Genomic DNA, 17,564 nt, shown 5'->3' with positions numbered 1-17,564 from the left:
ATGACTGAAGAGAAGAAGATTGTGCCTGTGAGCTCCACTGTGCTCACTCTGCATTTGCGGTCACTATTTCTAGAGGGGAAAAAATTCAGGGGCAAGACTGTGAAGGGTGAGGCAGGCAGGGAGGGGGCTTTAGTTCTCCTTATATAATGACCACTCACTTATATGGTTTCTATGAAAATGGAACATTTTGTATCAAATAATTAATTTTATATAACTTTTTATACATTAAATTGTAATAGAATCTTGAAATTAAGCCTCTTAGCTTATAATGCTAGTTTCCAGTGTGAGATGATTTTAGCTTTTAATTGTTGCTAAATTTATAACTTGCCAAACGGTGACACAGTAAAGTTTGTGGTCAATCCTAAATCAGATTTCGGCTTCTTTGTGAAAGCTTTGGTATTAATGTATTTATTCATTGTTAATTATAAATGTTGGCTTTATATTTTGTAGAATGAATATTTAAAAAAAAAATCTGTTGCAGAATAAATTCTTTAACACATTTTATTTTAACTGAGTCTTTTTTAATTTTTTTTAATGTATACCACACCCCCTTCACTTACCTTGTATGTATTTTCCCTTACATAATATGTAAATATTATATTTGCTGCTGTCCCTGGGGAAATCCCAACCCCTACCCTGTGAAAGGAAATAGGGTGTTCAATCTAAGGGGTTGTGTAATCATTTAAATCCGCTGCTGTTTATACACTCCCCAAGCCAGCCACATAGTATACCCCTTTGGTTGAACACCAAATACCTCAGACAGAAACCCACCATCCCAGGGACCCCAGCAATTATATTTATCCCTTGCACCACTGCACATGGAACAAAGGAAGGAGGGTCAAGGCATGACCACATTAGTTAGAAGAGGGTATAGGGACACCCCCATTTGATGTATTTATTTTGTTACTTATTGTATATTCTTATTTTGTTTCCTTATTTTTGTTTGTAGGTTGCTCAATCTAGGGAGTTGGGATTATCATTTAAATCCACTGCTGTTTCTATACTCCCCAAGACAGTCGGCATAGTATACCCCTTTAACCATAGCATATTATTTGTAAGGATATTAAGAATTTGCTAGCCATTTCTTTTCAGCTTTATTGTTGCATCCTACATCTATCCTAGAGACCAAGATAGAAATGTTAATTGTGATCTAGCAGGACATGCTGAGCTAGTGATACTTACATTCCGGAAGCCTAGAATTGCTCACAACCAGCTCCAGTCCTTCAACAACTGCTTTCTTGTATTATTAATACGAATCTGCTCATTTGACTAATACAATTAATTACAACTTGCCTCTGTTGCTATTAGAAAGCAAAGTAATGGCTGAATAACAGAAGAGCATCAATGGTCCTGCAGAAATATAGCTTGGAGGCTAAAAATTGTTGTGTCACTAGCCCATTATATATTTTGGGAATATACTTACTCTTGTAAATTTGAAAGGTGGTGCTATTTGCTTATTTTCCAGCTCCTCCCAGTTAATTGTTGAAAAAGCAGGGTGCTCTCGAATGTTTCCATTAACACCCAGACGTTTGACAGGATCTTTCTTCAGGAGCTAAGGAGAAAAAGTCCATGAAACTGACAATTGCATATTGCGCTGATAAAATGTGACTTTTATTAAAATATATGAAAATGGCAAAATTAGCCATATTCCATTGGGTTTAAAAGGTTAATTATAGCAACATCATAGGGTTGAGTTCAGCAAACTATAATAATGTTAGCGAGGGACAATGTTTTCTGTACACTAATGTATTTTCAGACTCACAGTTCCTCTGTACAATTGATTATATTCACCTTTCAAATGAGATCCGACATTTCTGTGCTCAGCCAGTCTGGGAGTTCAAGTTTATCACGGATGGTGGAATACCAGATTCTCTTCTTATCGTTACCATTGTAAAATGGGGATCTGCCGATGGCCATTTCACAGATGACAATTCCAATGGACCACCAGTCCACCCCAGCATTGTATTCCTTCTTCAGCAGGATCTTTAATAGAAATTTTTTTTTATCAAGCTGCGATAATATCTAAGTGAATACTATGTTATCCTATAGTCTGTGCATCTCCCCTGCCTGCCCTCTCCCTGGCATTGTACCCTCCACCTCCCCACACTTCCACCACCCTAAGCTTGCGCTCACCCCAATATTAATGCTCACCCTACTTGGTTCTTGGAAGAAAGATGAGTACAACCCTACAGAGTAACTAATTTTGAATTTTAAATAATATTTTGATAAACTTTAAATGCTTGTATTTGTATGTGATACAATAGGGAAAACGCTAAATATAAATAAATAATGGATATAGTCAAATATAAAGTTAAAAAGGGTGGCTGGGATTTTATAGTAACTTGCTCTTACTAGTATCAGCAGTTGGTCATATATATATATATATGCATGTGAGCAGATAAAACATTGTGGGCCCTTATTTACAAATGGGAAAAAACACATAAGTAACTAATTTATATTAAACTATTCACATACAACATACAACCTTTAATTTCAAAACCTGTATCTGTAAATGGCATTTTTGGAAATGGATATTGATTCCTGTTAGTAGGCAGATGTTGTAAATACTGGAATTGGGTTTCTCACCTCTGGGGCCATGTATCCAGGCGTCCCTGCATATCCAGCAATGGTTTGGTCTCCGCGATTTTGACATGGCCTTCTTTGTCCAGAAGAATTTTGCCTGGTTTGAGAGCTCTGTAATATAAATACAGTATATGGATCAAACATGTGGGCATTAGGAGTTGCAGTAAATAATGTAGAAAGAAGAGTCAAGTCAGGTTTATAATACATTTCCTAGGGCAAAATACAGTGTGCAGGGACAAAATACTTCAGAGCATAATTTATCTGTTCAAGTGCAACATATTGTAAATCAATCATGGTATAATCTTCTTAAATGGACTATATTTGTTTATAATATTGGCAGATAAAGTATGCTTCCTTCTGCTATGTCTTAGGGATAAGTGGGGCATTTTAAAAAGCCCATGATACAAATTTCGGAGCCTTTGTACCTCCCCCAGATAAGAAATGTTTTTTTGGTACATTTTTTGTAAATTACCCCAAACAACTGCTCATAAATAAGATAGGCCTTAAACTGTTTGATTAATTAAGCCATATATTGCCCTGAAAATTTTTTTATAGAATCCAGCATGATAAAAATGAATCTTAAAAAATGGCACACTGCACAACTTACCCAATGTGTATAAAACTGGGAAATCCATGCAGCATCAGAAAAAGGAGAATACAGAGCATGTGAATGGACATTAATAGCTATGTCATGGCAGGGTGTGTGGTGGTAAAAATCTACAGCACCTTTATTTTTTCTGTAATTGTAACAGTGACCAGTATCTAGTATGGCATATTCCTGACTATTTTAAATAAAGTTAGTGTTTTAGTGATTTTACACCTATTTTATGTGATTTTTTTAGTTATGTGTACAGTAAGCATCTGCACCATTGTAAAGAGATAAACAAAAGGAACACCAAGAGCCCCAATAGTGTAATATGTATTGGTAAGGTATAATGAAATAAGAGTAGATAACATATAATCACAAACCAGGGTTACCAATAGGCAGCCACTGACATTGTCTACTTGGAGTAAGGTTCTTAGTGGGGTCCCCCAGGGCTCAGTATTGGGTCCACTTTTATTTAACTTGTTCATTAATGACTTAGGGGAGGGTGTTGTAAGTAATGTATCAGTGTTTGCAGATGACACAAAATTATCCAGCCCAATTAATTCCATCCAGGATGTGGCATCCTTGCAACACGATCTTGACAAACTGGCAATCTGGGCAGCTAAGTGGCAAATGAGATTCAATGTTGATAAATGTAAAGTCATGCACCCGGGATGTAAAAATATCCAAGCCACTTATACCCTTAATGGGACTGCACTAGACAAATCCATTATGGAAAAGGACCTTGGAGTCCTTGTAGATGATAAACTTGGCTGTAGCAAGCAATGCCAGTCGGCAGCATCAAGGGCAAATAAGGTCTTGAGCTGTATTAAAAAGGGCATAGAGTCAAGGGAGGAGGGGGTCATTCTTCCACTGTATAGAGCACTTGTAAGGCCCCATCTAGAATATGCCGTACAGTTTTGGTCTCCATCACTCAAACAGGACATTATTGTATTAGAGAGGGTACAGAGAAGGGCAACTAAGCTGGTTAAAGGTATTGAAAATCTTAGCTATGAGGAAAGACTGGCCAAATTGGGGATGTTCCTGGAGAAGAGGCGCTTAAGGGGTGATATGATGACTATGTATAAATATATAAGGGGATCATATAATAATCTCTCTAATGCTTTATTTACCAGTAGGTCTTTCCATCTGACACGAGGTCACCCATTCAGATTAGAAGAAATGAGGTTCTGTCTAAATATTCGGAAGGGGTTTTTTACAGTGAGAGCTGTGAAGATGTGGAGTTCTCTCCCTGAATCAGTTGTACAGGCTGATACATTAGATAGCTTTAAGAAGGGGTTGGATAGCTTTTTAGCAAGTAAGGGAATACAGGGTTATGGGAAATAGCTCATGGTCCAAGTTGATCCAGGGACTAGTCCGATTGCCATTTTGGAGTCAGGAAGGAATTTTTCCCCCTCTAAGGCAAATTGGAGAGGCGTCAGATGGGTTTTTTTTGCCTTCCTCTGGATCAACTGGCAGATAGGTAGTTAATATAAAAAAAAAAAAGGTTGAACTCGATGGACATGTGTCTTTTTTCAACCTTACTTACTATGTTACTATGTTACTATGTTACTATGTAAAGGCATAAAGGCAGGTGGGGAGATTGTTCTGACCCCACTCAGGAGTCGCTCTCTGTAGATAGAAAAAAGGTATCAACCCTCCACCCAGGTTGGACTTAGTATTGTATACAAAGAACAGAGGCGCCAAAAGAATAAAAGGATATAAACAAATTTAAAAACCAAAACTTGGTAATCAGAGGAGGCAGTAGTGGATTTACCTCCTCCAAGCAGACACAAAACGACTGTAATTAGGCAGTCAAAATTTATTAACGAACTCCAATCAGTGCAACGCGTTTCACAGGCTCAGACCTGCTTCTTCAGGCAATAAACATAGGAGTTACAGCATCTGGCAGTAGTATACACACTTAGCGCCTCTGTGTGCCTCAGCGAATTTGCGGAGTTATGTCCGTTCGCCAGAGTGAAAATTCGCTGGCGTTAGAGTGCGACGCAACGCTAGCGTCTATCTCCTTCGCTAGCAAAGTGACACCTGCGCCCGGGGGGGGGGCACATGGGACATACCATAACTGTTCAGTGAGTTTGCAATTAATCCTTAGCATGCAGCTCAGATTCAAAAGCAAACCGTTATGGCCCATGTGGCCCCCTCAAATCACCGATTGGTTACTGCCAATCAGTGTAAACCAAGGGAGCTGCAAAGCAGGAAGTAGTGTTCTGGCTATTATGTTAGACATCCAATCACTCCAGCCTTTATACATTACATTTTTGGCTAACTAAATATATTAGAAACATTTTTTATTTGCACAGCCTATCTATTTACCCACTTTTTATTTTTATACTGAACAATTCCTTCCCGTTGGGAACACTATGCCCACTAATTCCTAGTTGGGGCCATAGTTGCCCATGTTGGTTACCTAGCTCTCTTACACTTCCTAAAGTGTACTGCTACTACTACTACTATGACTCTCTCATAGTAGTAGGCTCAGTACCTCTTCCAGGAGATGACTCTACTGCTGCAGAGACCACTGCTCACCTCTCTATCCACGATGCATGGTCTTTTCTCACTTCCTGAATACCTTCCCTTATATAACTTGCTATTCTCCACCCACTGGGGCCTCACTCAACAATTGTTATCCTCCAGTTCCCCCTAGTGTCCAACCTGAATATATTAACCATTAAATTAAACATTTATAGTAAACCATTAAGATATTACCCTATTTCAAGTACTTTGTAATACAAAAATAATATGAAAATTATAGAAAGAAAAGCACTTTAGATCTTTTATGATAGAGCTACATTATGCCTATACTGTTCCAGCTGAAAGTAACACTGTTTAGTTTTAACTTTTTAAGCACAGGCAAAAATAAATCAGTAACTGAAGCAGCATATAGTGGTTTGTCTTTATGAATAGATACCTGGTTATAACTGGCTAGCATAGTAAGCCATATTTACATGTCCTTGTTCACCTTTATATTATTATTTCCTCTTTTCCTGGATTAAAGTGGAAGTCTTTCAGGGGCATCTTCAAAAGGTACAGGCCTGGGTGAGAAGCAAGAGAAAAGCAATACACCAAAGAATGCTTAGGGTCTAGTGCAAAATCATGTAAACAGCCTGGTATGGCATTGCCGAGAACTGCCTTTGGAACAAGGCCTAAGTATTTTGTTCACAGGCAAGTACCTGGTTCTCCTGCTATCCACATGACTCAGATTGGCTTAATCCAGAATATAAGAGTGGAGCATTCCTGCAGAACCACCATTGCAAAGCAGGAAGTGAGTGCTGGGTGCCATGCCGCAGTCGTTGTTATCCTATTTCACGAGTAAAGTGTTGGGATTTCAACTGACACCAAGCATTCCAGACTCTGTGCTGGGCATTTGCTCAATACAGAAAGACCTGTGGCATTACAGGCAAAGACATGGTCATATGAGGTATAGCCATACCACTGGGAATGTAAGAATAACCACATGATAAATAATAATAAATACATGACGTATATTAGTATGTAAAATGCATTTAAAATTAGTAGACTAATGATAAACTACAAACAACACAATAATATTCTAAAGGAAAACTATACTTTTGAAACAAATACTTAAAATATTTTTATCATAATAAGTGACCTATGAAAACATTTTACCAAATGAACATATGCATAGAGGTTCTGTCTTAATATTCCGAAGGGTTTTTTTTACAGTGAGAGCAGTGAAGATATGGAATTCTTTCCATGAATCAGTCATACTGGCTGATTTATTAGATAGCTGGATGGAGTGGGTTGGATGGCTTTTTAGCAAGTGAGGGATTACAGGGTTATGGGAGATAGTACAAGATAATCCAGGGACTAGTCCAATTGCCATCTTGGAGTCAGGAAGAAATATTTCCCCTTTTGAGGCAAATTGTAGAGGCTTCAAATGGGGTTGTTTGCCTTCCTGTGGATCAATTAGCAGTTAGGCAGGTTATATATAAACTTAAAAGGTTGAACTTGATGGACATGTGTCTTTTTTCAACCTAACTGTTCAACCTAATGCTGTTAGTAGAACAAACATGGGGTCATTGCAATAATAAATACAATTAAGTACAATACAAATAAATATAAAATACAGTTAATGATTATGTGCTTAGTGTCAAGGAGACAAGAGGATTGAGGTCACTGTCCCAAAGAGTTTACAATCTAAAAGGGAGGGTAACTTAAAGACACAAATCAGGGGATACTACTGATATTACAGTGGGTGACACTGCCATGTAAGTGCCCGTTCCCAGTTCAGGATATTCCCAGTTATGTAAGTGCTCCAAGATAAGTTGTTAGGTGTTGAGGAATGAAGGGTTTTAAAGGTTATGAGGAGGAGTTTATAAGTTAAGGTGGCCATACACGGGCCGATAAAAGCTGCCGACAGACCAAGTCGGCAGCTTATTGGCCCGTGTATGGGGGCCCCCGACGGGCTTCCCCGATCGAGATCTGGCCGAAAGTCGGCCAGATCTCGATCGGATGGGGTTAAAAATCCCGTCGGATCGCGGCCGCATCTGTTCGTTGATGCGGTCCCGCGATCCGACCGCCCGTTTGGCGAACGATAGGATCCGATCGTTGGGCCCTAGGGCCCACGATCGGATCAGCCCGATATTGCCCACCTCAAGGTGGGCATATCGGAGGGAGATCCGCTCGTTTGGCGACATCGCCAAACGAGCGGATCTATCCGTGTATGGCCACCTTTATTCTTTGTTTTATGGGAAGCCATGCTATAGGTTGTTGCCTGTAAGATATTTTTATACACTCCAAACAAAGTTTTTCCTTTAAAGATCAGCTAACGCCCCAGACACCCCTCCCACTACGTGCCAGATCGTATGCAAAAGGACCATCCCATTTCTCACAAACAACAGTTCTCTTCAGTAGAAGATATATCCCACCCAAATCTTTCTCCCATGCTTATTTTCCATATCATTCTCCGAAACTGGCACACTGGCATAAACACTTGGAATCTTAGCCCTGGGCTCTTATGAGTTCCTCATTTGTAGGTTTCAGTGATGCATCTCTGGGCTCAGACTATGCAACTAAAATCACTGAGGGTATCTAACAAAAACAAAAGTGTAGGAAGGTTGAGTGGTTTAGCGTGCCGACAGATTAAACGGGACCTGTCACCCTAAGAAATAATTCCAAATCATTTTCACTTAAACTATATAAATTATTTTGTATATCTTATTTCTTTTAATCTTGGAAATCACAATTGTATCAAGCAGTTTTGGGCTTCTGTACCAGCCCAAGGCAACCACAGCCCTAAGGCTGTAAAGATCTGTGTCTCCAAAGAAACCCCAGTAGCTCCCCATCTTCTTTTCTGCTGATTCACTGCACATGCTCTGTGCTGCTGTCACTTACTGAGTTTAGGGACCCACTCACAATATACAGTACACATAGAATATAAATGTCACAAGATAAGACTACATGACAGTAAATAGACCAGTGCAATAGCATCAGAATTTAGGATCAGCTTTTATGACAGGCCAACCTCATTTTCTGCTTGATAATTTGTGATGACTGCTAAGTTTAGCTTTTCAACAGCTGCTCAGAGCCCACTGAGCATGTGAGTGTCACAGACACTTTCCAAGATGGTGACTAAGTCATAAATCAGAGGCAGGCAATACATGATTGACAGCTTAGCGTTTTAAACAAATCCATAACCGTTATGGATATTTCAAAAGAAAACAAATTGGGTTTCATCTGTAATTTTAAAAGGACTTTTACTATACCGTTTTTTATGTCTGGGCTACAGGCCCCCTTTAAGTTTAAAAAATTGTAGTTGTTCAAAAAATCATCATGGAGCAACATAGTTACATAGTTAATCTGGGGTTGAAAAAAGACAAATGTCCATCAAATGTACAGCCATATGAAAAAGTTTGGGAACCCCTTTTAATTCTTTGGAGTTTTGTTTATCATTGGCTGAGCTTTCAAAGTAGCAACTTCCTTTTAATATATAACATGCCTTATGGAAACAGTAGTATTTCAGTGACATAAAGTTTATTGGGGGCACCCCCAACAGAGATATTACATTAATACTTAGTTGAGCCTCCTTTTGCAAATGTCTAGACCAGGGGTCCCCAACCACCGGGACGCGGCCACTCCTGCACTGGGCCGACAAGGCCAGCCCACATAAACGAGGTGCGCTGAATTGGACGCTGGTGCGCCCAAATTGGACACGGTGTGTCCAAACTTGCTGCCGCTCCCTACCGACCACTGCCCTGACCCCATCCCCGACCCCACCCCCGGTCCCCAGTCCAAAAAAGGTTGTGGACCGCTGCTCTAGATGCCTCCTATAGCCTTTTGATGAGTGTCTGGATTCTGGATGGTGGTATTTTTGACCATTCGTCCATACAAAATCTCTCCAGTTCAGTTAAATTTAATGGCTGCCGTGCATGAACTGCCTGCTTCAAATCATTCCATAGATTTTCCATGATATTCAAGTCAGGGGACTGTGACGGCCATTCCAGAATATTGTACTTCTCCCTCTGCACAAATGCCTTTGTAGATTTCAAAGTGTGTTTAGGGTCATTGTCTTATTGGAATATCCAACCCCTGCATAACTTCAACTTTGTGACTGATGCTTGAACATTATCCTGAATAATTTGTTGATATTGGGTTGAATTTATCAGACCCTTTACTTGAACAAGGGCCCCAGTCCCTGAATTAGCCACACAGCCCCACAGCATGATGGAACCTCCACCAAATTTGACAGTAGGTCTTCTTCTGCCATGCAAAGTGCTTTTTGTTATGACCAAATAACTCAATTTTTGTCTCATCAGTCCAAAGCACTTTGTTCCAAAATGATTGTGGCTTGTCTTAATGAGCTTTTGCATACAACAAGCGACTGTTTGTGGCATGAGTGCAGAAAGGGCTTCTTTCTCATCACCCTGCCATACAGCAAATACAATTTGGTGTTGCCAGTAATCAGTATTGAGAAGTTACATGCATTCAAATTAGCAAAATTACCCAAATGTTTGCACAGCCAGTTTTCACATTTTATTTAATTTCATACAACTGAATACTGCTTCACTAAAAATCTTTGTTCAGAAAACACACACACACCTATTAATACACTCATATAAATTATTCACTGGGGGTGCCAACGTGTTAGGCCTTAGATCCCCATAGATCCTCTGGGCTTTTCCAGAATGCACACATGCACAGCAGAGTAAAGATTACAACGTTAAAATAAATAGCAGAGAATCTGGGGTATCAGAAAAAGAAATAGTACCCTGGGCTAGTGCAGAGTCTAAGGTTAGTGATTATATTCATTGAGGGTGCTTAAACACATTACAACCCCAAGTAAATATCACTCTACTTTCCCTTTAAAGTCTGAATACAGCGTTTGCCCCCACCACACACTGTATTTCACCCAATGTCATAGCAAAATATTAAGTGATCATTTCCAGTAGCAGCCTATTGTAATTGAGCAAGAAAATATATTCATTAGTTAATTTTGAGGAATTTTTAAATTTTTTTGTTATAAAAAACATAGAATATAAAGCAGTTCTGCCAAGTTACACAATCAATGTGACTGTCACACTTTTGCAGCATTGAGAAGGCAGAAAATCATACAGTTTCAAGATCTGTTGACTGCCAGCTAATTACAGTAGCAGGGATCTGGGATCTGCAAAACTAGGCCTAAAGTGTCATCTTCATTCCACCATAACCAGCCTCTACAGATCAGCAGTAAAAAAAAAATTACTCAAACAGGGAAGAACAGATGAAAAACAAAGATAAAAGAGGTAATTTATGACGTCTAAGGCAATGGATAATGCTCCGTGCTCCTGCACCCCGGGCTGACGCAGTTTCTATGGGTGCAGGCACATCAGAAAGCTCCAAAGCTGCTAAAAATCCAAGTCTGAAAGTATTCCAGCTAAAACCTATCCTTGGCAGATGTCCCTTTTACAATTTGAAGATGCTTCTTGACATTGTGATCTGCGCTAATTTGTACAATTTGTACAATGATCTGAAAAAGTCGAGGTCGTATGATTGGAATTATTGCACGATTTTGTCAAGTCTTTTCCTGCACCGACTTTTTCAACCTGATTTTTTGATACATTAGGTAAAATCGTTGATGGGAGTTAGGTCATCTTAGTGAATAACGTATTGTTCACAATAACAGGACACAGATTCACCAAAGATTCCGTGTCAAGTTGTCCTGGAGGGACTAACAAGGATTCGGTTTGCCCAAAAGCATGTAAGACTCCTTAACTGCAGTAATCCAAAACTGAAAAAATTAGGTGACGCCGCCTCGACTCGTAGAGTAAAAATTAGTATTTATTAAATCATTAAACGTAAGATAGCTGGTGTATATGAGACACCTAACATGTTTCAGGAACACCCCTTAATCATAAGCTAAACGAGATGGCAGTGAATCACTCTTTTATACTTACAACAACAGCGCCATCTTCAGAATAAAATCAAGAATGCATATAGATAGAGTCAAAACATTAGTATCATAAAAACAAATCAAAACAGTCAGTTAACATACTTTTAATGATTTAATAAACAGTATTTTCTACTCTACGAGGCAGTGTGGCACCTAATTTTTTCAGTCTTAGTAAATAACCCCCTATGTGTGACATTAGTCCTTAACTTGGAAACACAAAAATCAAGTATAGGGTATAGCTCAACAACATGTGAAAGGCGGGTGTACATTAAGAGCTGTATCAATTTCCACTTGGTTGGATATTTACACGCATAGCTAAAAATCACTTCTTATAATAGATAGTCGTTAATTCAATTCATTATAAGTAAATAAATAAAGCAGATATCTGTTATCCAAATAAACCTTTAATTATTTATATCTGTACTGACAGTTGTCTAATATAAGGAGAGATTTTTGCCTATGGATATTTTAATGTGTGAGTTATATTGGCTGACCATGTAAGACAAGTAGTCTTTGTTATTAGACCCTTTTATTTAATGTGAACCAGCTTTAAGCAATGCTGAAGCTGTGTGTGCATTTTTCACTTATTCGAGATACTACCATCAAAATGTGTGTGAGTACCCAACTAGGTAGGGTTGATACAACTCTTGCAGTATACACAACTCAGGGCCTCAGTCACACAGGCCAACATTGTGCCTGTCAGTAGAGCTACATAGAGCTGCGGATGAGGAGCGGACAATACGACATATGTGAATGTGTCCAAAGTCTTTTGGGTGGTGTTGTTGATCTATACACTCTGCATTTGTTCCTGGTGTTCTTAAGTTTAATGTTTAGCATGCTCTTGAAGGGCTGGACTCTATATAATTACTACATTATGTGGCATATTTATTAACATTGGAGACAAACAACAGTGGTGATGTTGCCCATAGCAACCAATTAGTAATAAGATTTGAACAGTCACCTACCAGTTAGAAAACAAAAGCAAAGATTTGATTCGGTGCTACGGGCAACATCACCAGTGTTGTTTGTCTCCAATGTTAATACAGTAGATGCACTAAATTGTTGCACTATTAGGTTTTATGTGCTTCGTTTTCATACAGTATCCTTGACTATACATTACTGTGGTCCATGGTGACGACCCATTGTTGTAGAAGTTGCAGCAAGACGTCTACAGGGTATCCAGGCACTTGGTTCTTTTATCTTCTAGTAACAAGTGGCAGTCTGGAGCTATCATTTAGTGGGGTGGTTGGATCATATTATGTAAATATCATACAGGCAGTTTTCTGTAAAAACAAGAGTATGCAAAAAAAATCATTAAAGCTACAAAAAACAGTTAATAGAAAAAAAAGCAAAATGTTCACAGAATGTGCTTTTTTTTTTTTTTTTTTACGAATAAGGATAATATGCAAAAACTTGTCAAATAAGCTATTTTCTGATTTAAAAAGGAAATTTTTCGTTTTTGCACTTTGATAAATAGGCACCAAAGAAACAAACTCAAACTCCTAGGCTTGTACCCATATTTTGGTTTCCACACAAACCTAACAGCATTTCTATAAATATATAGAGTAGTGACTGTTGCACATGTATTGCATTGCCATTCTGTTAGTGACCCAAACTCCTTGTTTGTCAGGACAGTACTTGATATTTTCTACTTTTTCAGCACAATTACTAACCAGCGGTTTGTAGAATATTATTCCCTCTAGTGTCTTAGTTACAGATCGATACATACAGTGAAGCCTCCATTTTATATACTTTCCATTTTTTATACCATTTTTTGTGGTCCCACCAATATTTAATGCATAATAGATTTCCTGGTTTTACATTATTTCTTCTGGTCCCCTGAAAAATGTAAAACTATACATAAAGTAGCTTAACAAGAGTGGCAGAAGGGTTAAAAGATAAGTCATCCAAAAATAAACAACGAGGTGGATAAAGGACAGGAGCAGGAGAGGGGATGAGGTGCAAAAATATATATTATAATATTATAGATATTTCTATCTATACAGATATATAGAGTGAGGCAGAGGGTTATTAGAGACGGAGAGGTCAGCAGAATAAGAAGGGTACAACACTTAAGAGGACAGTGAATAGAGTGAGGCCATGGATAGGTGGGGGATTCAATGGGGCAAAGGACTGTAGGGGTTAATGTGCTTTGTGGCAAGTGCACTGGGAGAATGGTTATAGGCAAAACCCACAGCCAACATGTACCTATAAGATTCAATAATGAATGTAGTTACACAGCTATACACAGGTTCATTTATACTGTAGACTCTATAACTCACACACAGAGTTTGTCAGACTTTCTTAAACACAGTTGACCTTACACACATTAACACTAACAGTTAATCTTACACACAGACACAGATACACACACAGACAAACACTGGCATTCACACTCTAAGCTTAACGCACCTGACAGAATCACACTCATTTGCTCTGGGAAAGAAGCTGCTTCATAAGTAGAAGATTTTCTACTGCGAGTCTCTCATTCCTCACACAGTTGAGGAGCAGGAAGCTGCTCATAGAGGGAAGGGGCAGAGCTAAATCTGGACTGCTGCTCTGAGCAGAAGAATAGGCATTGTGATGGTCTATTCAGCACCGTTTCTGGCGAAGGAGCCGCCTGAGGCAATGCCGCCCCCTGCACCGACTTACCTGTCGGGATGGGAGGCAGGAACACTATTGCGGAGAGCGCAATTGCACTCTCTCGCAATAGCACAGCCGAATTTCTGGTTTAAAAACCGGAAATTCGGCTCTTAAAGGTGCAGGAGCGGCTTTTTGCCGCCCCTGGAATCCTCTCTGGCGCTGTCGTCTGAGGTGAGTGGCTCAACTCGCCTCATTGGCGGAGCACCCCTGGGTCTATTATTTGAAGGGGTGCTGACCAGAAGATGTAAGCCTTTTATAAAACTATTGCAGGTTAAGAAACATATCCTTATAAAAAGAGAACAAAACAACATGTGTAGAAATATGGTAAGGGAATGTCCTTTACTATGAAGTACAAGTCTAGGGAGGGGCAAGTGCCCCCCTGCCCCTACATGTGGATGCCCATGATTGACTTATTAGCAATTCACGTCTTTGGCAATTTAAAGGCTTTCTTTTGGTTTGGGTTTAACATTACTTTTATGCATAAAGAAGATATTCCCACAAAGTATTATATGGATTTCTATGGATTATATAAAAAAATGCCACCCCAATTGTTCTGAGAAGGAAGTATTATCATTTTTTACCAGCACTTCTGGCAGTGATAGTCTTGAAATGAAACTCATGGAGTGAGAATTCTGTACAGAGTCATTACATCTTACAAAGTTTACTTTGTTTACAACACTGATGACATACTGAAAGAATCGGTACACTCGTGTCTGTCTCGTGTATAGAGGGACCTGCAGCATATTGTCAAATGTATGTTTACAAATGCAAGAAGTCTGACTGGTAAAATGGGAGAGCTGGAGCTGCTGGTGATGGAAGGAAAATATGATGTGATTGGTGTGGCCGAAACATGGCTGAATGAGTCGCATGACTGGGCAGTAAATATCAGTGGCTATACTTTGTTTCGGAGGGACAGAGGCAATAGAAAAGGAGGAGGGGTATGTCTGTATGTTAGGCAGGATTTAAAAGCTCATATAAAGGAGGAGGTTATGTTAGAAAATGAAGGGGCAGAAGTCGTATGGGTGGAGTTCTTCACCAATTGTAAAGAATCCAGCAAATTAATTGTAGGCGTATGTTATAGACCCCCTAATGTAAGTGAGGAGGAAGAGACAAAGCTCCTAAAGCAAATAGAAAAGGCTGCTAGTTTAGGTAAAGTAATGATAATGGGGGATTTTAATTACCCAGATATTGACTGGAGCAACGGTACTGCTAGATCAGTTAATGGGAACAAGTTTATAAACTTATTGCACGACAATTTTTTAGCACAGGTTGTTGAGGAGCCTACCAGAAAAAATGCTATTCTTGATTTAGTGATCTCAAATGACCCAGAACTTATAGCAAATGTGCAAGTCATTGAACCCCTGGGTAATAGTGACCATAAGGTTATATCTTTTAATGTCTGGTGCAAAAAACAAAAATATACTGGGGCAACAAAAACCATGAATTTTGCAAAAGCTAATTTTAGTGCCTTGAGGGCTGCCCTACAGAGCATTGATTGGGGCATTAGGTTTTCAGCTAAAAACACAGAACAGAAATGGTTGTCCTTTAAAATGATATTAAATCATTACTCTTCTCAATTTATTCCCTTAAGGACTAAACGTAGAAGCTGTAAGAATCATCCTGTGTGGCTTAATACAGAAGTAAAGGAGTTAATGGGAAAGAAGAGAAAGGCATTTAAAAACTACAAATCTGTAGGGACAGAAGCTGCATTTAATGAATATAAACACTGTAATAAATGTTGTAAATCAGCAATCCGGAAGGCTAAGAAAAGAAATGAAGAGTTAATTGCGGTGGAGGTGAAAACTAACCCTAAAAAGTTTTTTAAATATATTAATAGTAAAAAGATGCAGGTTGAGAGTGTTGCTCCATTAAATAATGGTACCAGTATGGTTGTAACAGATACAGATAAGGCAAATGTGTTAAATCAGTTCTTTTCTTCAGTGTATACAATAGAGGAGTCTGGGTTCACAGGCTCACTTAATAACTGCACGAATGGTTCAGCTCAATCTAGTCAGTGGCTGACTCAGGATATGATTCAAAAAGCTTTAATACAAATTAATGTAAACAAGGCTCCAGGGCCTGATGGCATACACCCCCGGGTTCTAAGAGAGCTTAGTTCAGTTTTAGACCAGCCCTTATTTCTGATTTTCTCAGATTCACTGTCATCTGGTATGGTGCCTATGGATTGGAGAAAAGCTGATGTTATTCCAATATTTAAAAAGGGATTACGATCTCAGCCTGGCAATTATAGGCCCGTAAGCTTGACATCTGTGGTGGGCAAATTATTTGAAGGCTTGTTAAAGGGGACCCGTCACCCAAAAAAATTATTCAAAATCCTATTTTATCACATTAGTCAAGCAAAATGAACTTTAATTACAATGTTTAAATGATTTGAATCTTGTTTCCTTCACTCTGGGAATTCAAAATGATAGCAAGCAGGCAGCAGCCATTTTGTGAACACTGTTTTTAAGGAAAGCCTTGCATCATCTAAGAATCTTGTTTGTGGACCAGAATGGGGGACCCGATGTCCATTCCCATGCCCTGGTTACACAATTAAATGGTAAAGAGAACGGGGGAATGTGGGAAGAGCAGTGACATCTAGGAAGTGCTGAATGGAAAGTGAAAGTAATTGTCTGCCCCGCCTCTATGCCCATGGCATAGAGGAGGGGCAGACAATATTTGATTGACATCTGAGATTTTTAAATGATTTTACAGCAGCTATGAATGCTTTAATGAAAAATAGAAACTGGATTTCATGTTTAATTTGAAAAGGACTTTTATTATACAGATTTGTGTGTCTGGGTGACAGGTCCACTTTAAGGGATCACATTCAAAATTTTGTCCTAATGAATGGCATTATGAGCAACAATCAGCATGGCTTTATAAAGGATAGGTCATGTCAGACGAATTTGATTGCATTTTATGATGTGGTAAGTAAGATTCTGGATAGTGGGGGGGCAGTAGATGTGATCTATTTGGATTTTGCCAAAGCGTTTGATACTGTGCCCCACAAACGACTGCTTTCTAAACTAAGGTCTGTTGGGCTTAATGAAGTCGTTTGCACGTGGATAGGAAACTGGCTACAGGATCGGGTACAGAGGGTGGTTGTTAATGGGACATTCTCTACTTGGAGTAAGGTTCTTAGTGGGGTCCCCCAGGGCTGAGTATTGGGTCCACTTTTATTTAACTTGTTCATTAATGACTTAGGGGAGGGTGTTGTAAGTAATGTATCAGTGTTTGCAGATGACACAAAATTATCCAGCCCAATTAATTCCATCCAGGATGTGGCATCCTTGCAACATGATCTTGACAAACTGGCAATCTAGGCAGCTAAGTGGCAAA

The 17,564-nt window shown here is 39.1% G+C and overlaps 1 long non-coding RNA gene across 1 annotated transcript; it reads right to left on the bottom strand.

Moving 5' to 3' along the window:
• Nucleotides 1-1,134: 1,134 nt before the first annotated feature.
• LOC121403008 lies at nt 1,135-3,379 on the bottom strand. The gene is made up of 3 exons (XR_005966947.1): nt 2,587-3,379; nt 1,792-1,983; nt 1,135-1,552 (listed from the first exon to the last, which is right to left on the bottom strand). It is a non-coding gene; the product is annotated as an uncharacterized LOC121403008 (long non-coding RNA).
• Between the last annotated feature and the right edge of the window lie 14,185 nt (nt 3,380-17,564).

The sequence above is a fragment of the Xenopus laevis genome, chromosome 4L (assembly GCF_017654675.1).
Source record: "Xenopus laevis strain J_2021 chromosome 4L, Xenopus_laevis_v10.1, whole genome shotgun sequence".
Classification (NCBI taxonomy): domain Eukaryota; kingdom Metazoa; phylum Chordata; class Amphibia; order Anura; family Pipidae; genus Xenopus; species Xenopus laevis.
The sequence above is the reverse complement of the archived record's forward strand: the minus strand, read 5'-3'. Positions and strand labels throughout refer to the sequence as shown.